Source organism: Pantherophis guttatus, chromosome 4 (assembly GCF_059756535.1).
Source record: "Pantherophis guttatus breed Tessera chromosome 4, ASM5975653v1, whole genome shotgun sequence".
Taxonomy (NCBI): domain Eukaryota; kingdom Metazoa; phylum Chordata; class Lepidosauria; order Squamata; family Colubridae; genus Pantherophis; species Pantherophis guttatus.
In genome coordinates, this window is record NC_142066.1 from 52,693,083 (window position 1) to 52,699,082 (window position 6,000).

The 6,000-nt window shown below is 35.2% G+C and overlaps 1 protein-coding gene across 1 annotated transcript in view; it reads right to left on the minus strand.

Moving 5' to 3' along the window:
• Positions 1-5,378, minus strand: part of GRB7 (growth factor receptor bound protein 7) — a 56,696-nt gene extending 51,318 nt beyond the window's left edge. The window contains exon 1 of the mRNA XM_087892192.1: positions 5,272-5,378. The gene's annotated coding sequence lies outside the window, so the exon portion shown is untranslated. The remainder of the gene's footprint in view (positions 1-5,271) is intronic.
• Between the last annotated feature and the right edge of the window lie 622 nt (positions 5,379-6,000).

The following is a 6,000-nucleotide window of genomic DNA, read 5'->3' on the forward strand; positions in this document are numbered from 1 at the left end:
TAATGTACTGTTGGAATATGACACCAAAAATATATCAAGAATGTATAAAGGTGCTTCAAGTTTATGTTGGAAATGTGAATAAGAAATGTTCTGTAGATTTGTCAACAAGCTAGAAAATTTTGAGTGCAAACACATAGAGTGATTCAGAGGATTTTAAAGATTAACATCAATTGAAACTAAAACATTTCCTCCTGGTACTGAGGGATAAACAATTAGAAAAGAATCATGGAACACTGTTTTTATATAAAACTGCAGCAAGATTATTGTAGGCATAAAGATGGAATGATTTGGCAATACCTATAATGAAGAAATAGTTGATGAAGTTGACAAAACATGCTGAAATGACTAAATTGACATATTTGATTAGAGAAAAGGCAATATCTACATTCGTTAATGACTGGAAACTCCTTATGGAGTTTTTGCAAAAGTAAAAATGAACTTATGATTTGATGATTAGGTTATAGAAAGAAGAGAGTTATGTTGCAATCATAGAATAAGAGGAAAATTTTATAATTTCACTTATAACTGCTGTAAAAAAGATTAGAAGACATTTCTTTACATTTCCTTTTGATTTTCTTTTTGCACTTGTTCTTTTATTTCTCCTTTTTCTTTTCTTTTCTTCTATTTTAGTTTATATTAGTTCTTATTATTAACATTTCCAATAAATTTAATGTATGTGTATGACTGTGTGTGAGGGAGAAAAAAAATGAGAGTGTGTGACAATATGTGTGAGAGTGAGAGGGAAGGTGTGTGTCTGTGTGTGTCTGTGAGTGTTTGTGTGAAACACTGGAATAGAGCTTTTACCAGTGTATGGGATTTTCCAACAGAATGAATAGAATGCTGGGTGCTTCACTCCCAAAAGCAAATGTGAGACATAACAAAAATTGTATTTGATTCAATTTAGAATTAATTAAATGTACTTGTATTTAACATGACCACTCTCCATTCTATTTTCCCTTCTACCATATTAGAAATTAAAGTTTGATCATTGCTATTTTTAAAATGTTTTAAACAATTGGGGGAAATTAGCATATATTACATACAGTAGGTCTAATCCTAATAATATTTTTACAGGGTAGAATATGCTGTTCTTTTTAACTCTGCTGAGGAATCCAGATATTCTTCCAAGTTAAGGATCCAGTTAATATGTTTAAAGTTTAACCCTGCTCTATCATGGCTTCAGAAATGACAGACAGCTTACAAGGCCATGGCAGAGGTCGTCTACTCAGGAAAGTTTCACAAAGAAGGGATCCCTTTGTCAGGCAGCCCTCAAACACTACAAGTCACCCTGCTCTGTGCTCTGTCTTCACTAATTAAACTTGATGGCAAGAGTTGGGTTCTACCTGGATTTTTATTAACAGAACATTCTGTTCCTCTCCAAGGCCAACAAGTCATGTCCTTCTAACATTGGTCAATTGCCAACTGGCAGCCCCTAGATTAGAGCTGGCAGCACCACCATTAAGTCAAAGATTATACTAGAAGTCCCCTGAGCTGCTTAATTCTCTTCCCACTGGGGGGAAAAAAAACAGGATTCAGATGAAATCGAGAAAACAAATGATTGCAGAAGAACATAGTTTTCAATGGTTTTTATTTGCATAGTTGGATGGACATTTGGGAGAAAATGTGAACTTTTTAATAAAATGATGTGTTGTTGGTATATGACAACAGAGAATTTACAAAAGTTGTGCAAAGGTATTTCAAACCAGTGTTGGAAATTTGAAAAGTATGAAGGTACTTTTTATCATGCATAATGGATTTGTGAAAAAGCTGAGAAATTTTGGATACAAATTCACACAGCGATGTAAAGGATTTTAAAGATTAATATTGTGAAGAAATTGAAATTGGTTATACTTGGATTTATGAATGAACAATGAATTAGAAAGACTCATATTATATTGATTTTGTGTATGGTAACAGCAACATTATTATATTCACAATGATGTAAAAATAATGAATGAAATTCCCACAGTACGTGAATGGATTGAGAAAATGTCAGAAATGGCAAAACTGACCTGTTTAGAGAAAACAAAACCAAAAATTTTTTCTGAAAGACTATACAATAAATGGATGGTTTATGGCTTTGAAGATTAGAAAATGGTGGATATCTATCTATCTACTTATCTACCTATCTAGAGGGCTAGCCTAAACCACTGAATGCCTACAACATAAGACAACATGGCTTTTCTCTACTTATACTGTAGTCTTAGGTACAAATGTCTAGTAGGATGGGGGGCGAATTTTATTTTAATATTGCTAATAGGACAGCTTTTTCTTCCTGATGTTGCTGGATAACTTAGAGAAACATGGCACACAGTCAGTATGGATCTATCTATGCCAGGACCAAGGGAGCGACCCAGACCCATGTCCACCTTCGGACACTGAGTGATTTTAGGCAACTCCTTTTCATTTTCTCTTATCCTAACCTGCTGCATAAGAATACAGTCACAAAAAAATGGAGATGAGAGTGCTAGTTACCCCACCCTGAGTTCCTGGAGGAAAGGCAGGATGTAAATATAATTCTTGAAATAAAAATGTTCCAGTCTATTTAATGGTGAACCAGATTATTCCAATGGAGGCTCTTCCATTAGGAAGTCCCACATCAACTGTGCTTGGACTTTTATTTCTGGGCTTTAGTATCTTATTTCTTGAGGGCCATCTCAGATTATAATTGGTTTTATAATTTATGTAGCGTATTCAATGCATGCAACTATAAACTTTGAATAATGTGTCTAAATTGTTATTTAGTTTTATGTGAGGCATACTGCCTAAAAGTCTAGAAAAACTTCAAACAAAGTGGAGTTTGCCAGAGATTACAAACTTCCTGATGAAATCGTGAAGCGTTATCCCAAGGGACGAAGCATTATATACAAACAAAATATCAAAAACTATTTTTTAAAAAGGAGTGTTCTTACCTTTTTCCCATTGAGCTAGCATGTCTATCTGCAGCTGGGCAACAGAGTGCTAAAAACATCAATTAGGTAGCAAACTGCCCCCATTCTTGTTTTTCTTTCCTGTCTGCTATTTGAAAAAGGACAAAAATAAAAAACAAAATAGAGACCCCACACCCACAGTATGGAAACCTTCAGAGTGGCTAGGAAACACTGGCAAACAGGAGCCTAAAAGCAGTTGCTGCCAAAGAATGACTATATCCACCATTCTATAATTTTGGAAGAAATGCTGTACCATAGTTCTATTTTAATGGGGTCTTTTCAGGACCTACAGCAGAAACAGTTAATTTCTGAAGTTAATCACAGCATGTGAAGACCATTAGAAGTCCCACAGTGGCATTAGGAAAAAGAAAGGCAGCATCAGTCCAGGAGCAGTGTTATTCCCGTTTGTAGAAGGGCTCTAATCAACCAGTGGAAAATCAGTGAGAGAGCCACATGTTTTTGAGCTTAACACCTGTCTCTTTTCATATTCTATTGAATAGTTAGATAACTGAATATTTTAGAAGAGCTAGAGTGAGCCTAACAATTTAGAGTGAGTGGGCATGTTGAAAAAGCGCCAAGAAGGACAATCTGGCTCCTTACAATTTTTCCTTAGATGGTGATGGCCCATGATTCTTATATGACTGGATATAGAATAAGGGCACACAATGTTGTGCTCCCATCAGAACCTACATTTTTTAAATAAAAATAAAATAAAAAGGCCAAAAAAGGGCCAAAAAAAAAAAAAAGAGCTATATCATGAGGTTTGATTTGTAGCACTAGAAGGCTGTAGCATCCCAGATTACCCAGATTATTGTGAAGAACCTGGCAACAAACTGAAGACAGAAACACCTTATTATGTCAACATAGAAACCTGAAGTCACACTGAAAGTGCAGTGGTTTGCACTTGAATGGTAAGGAATGACTTCACTGTTTAACAATACTCTTTTTCTTTTGTAAAATCCCCAATCTGCAGAAATACAAATATTGATTTGGAATTGCAGTTAGAGGTGATTTTATGACTCAGAGCATAATAAATAATCCACTCTATCATTTCAGAATCTGTTAATTCTGTTAATATACCCAAATACTATATGTTGTCAATGCAACAGGCACCCACATTCATGGTTAAAGCTATACTATTTGACTATTTTGAATTTCAGTTAGAAGGAACAATAGAAGTATAGAACGCTGTTTCCTGGAATTCTATATTTGGACAAGAGCCTCTTTTGGGGAGTGAACTGAAGGATTCTGACTCTGCAATCTAACAATACTATATAAAAAAAAGCTCTATATCTTCAAATCGGGCATCCATCTATCCAACCTTCCTTAAAGTAAGCTTAGATTTTGGGAAGTTGTAGTAATTACATCTAAAGCAGTGTTTCTCAGCTTCTTAGCCCAGGATCTGTGGAACTGGAAATCCACACATCCTCAAGTTGCCAAGATTGAGAAATACTGAGATAAAAGACTGGAACAAGAATGGGGATGGGAATTTATTAATTTACAATTTGTAGGCTCCCCTTCTAAACATGATTCAGGGCATCTTACAATAGTCTTTTAAGCTCACCAAAAAGTTAAAAGCTATAGCAATTAGTACTCAAATTAACATGATTGGACATGCTTATTCATTGATTGAGTGTGCTCTATCAATACTTAAAGGCATCGTCAGTAGGCTCAGATGTAACAATTCTGGAAATTATGCTCATATAATTTGCCATATTGATCCACGTATTTTCTTATCCCTTGTCCTAGTACAATTTTCCAAACTAAAATAACAGTATACTGAAACTGAGATTATTGAATAATAATCAGTTTCCCTGTCATTTTCCTTTGTCCCACTCCTCCTGTTTTCATCTTTGTTCCAGAAATATAAACAGGAAAGGAAGACTGCGATCTTAACAAGAAACAAATACTAGGAAGAGGAAGAGTTTTTTGAGGAGATAGGAAGTTACAAAAGTAGCTTTAAAACTCTGTGCAGGTTTATGTATATATTTTAAAAAACAACTTTTTAAAAAAAAAAATCCAGAAAAAAAGAAGAAAAATAAGATTTGAAAGGAATGTGAGAAAACACAAGAAAAAAATTAAAACAAATTCAGGTACGAAAGCCTTCAAAATCTTACATTAGGCTTGAACTATAATGCTATCTTCACATACTCAAAACTGGGGCAAGATTGTGGATTTTATCCTCAGTAAATAATACGATCAGGCAGCATGTCTTTCAGTTCACCGGCAACCCCCCCTCCCCACCCTTATCCTCAATCTGACCTTTCCTAACTCCAGATTTAAGAAGGAAAAACAGAAGCAAAAGGAGTTAGAAAAGAGAGGGAGAGATAAACAAGCTTACCTGACTCTGGTGACTTGTGGTTCCGCTGTTGCTCCACTCTCAGAACTGGGGAATCCTGTTTAGTTTGAATCCTTTATCTACCTGCCTCCAAAGTTGCCACGCCTCTTTCTCTTGACATCACAGCCGCCAAAACACACATACAAGCAGACTAGAAATAACCACAGGTAATAGAGCAGGTGCACCATAATTTCAACCTCCTTTCTTCTTGGCAGCATTTTAGAGAGTTTTATGGTTAACTTGCTTAACTTTCCCTCCTCTGGGACATTCCTTTTCCTCTTCTCCATTCTACTTTGTTTTTCAGTCAGTTCTTGGGGTTATTCATACCATTTCAGACTTTCCTAACTAGCAGGGAAAGGTCATTGAGTGTTATTGTAATAAGTCTGATAAAGCCAGACTTGACAGCTTCAGAAAAGTAAACTGTGGGATGGGGAAAGTTGGGAGGGGCAAGTAGTAGAAGATGAAGAATAAAAGATCATATTTCTGGCTAATGGGCACACTGGCACCTGGCATTTATAATTTTGCCCAGAGATAAATTTTATTAGAATACTGATCTCAAGCTGATTTCAATCTACATAACAAACCCCAAAGTCCTCCTTCATATAGGATGATTAGATATTTAGAAAAGGATCCTATATGAAGGAAATTTTAATAAAAAAAAAAAGTTAAAACACAGCATTGCTAGTTAATTAAGTTTTACAAAAGAAGCATTCAATTTAATCTTGTGACATT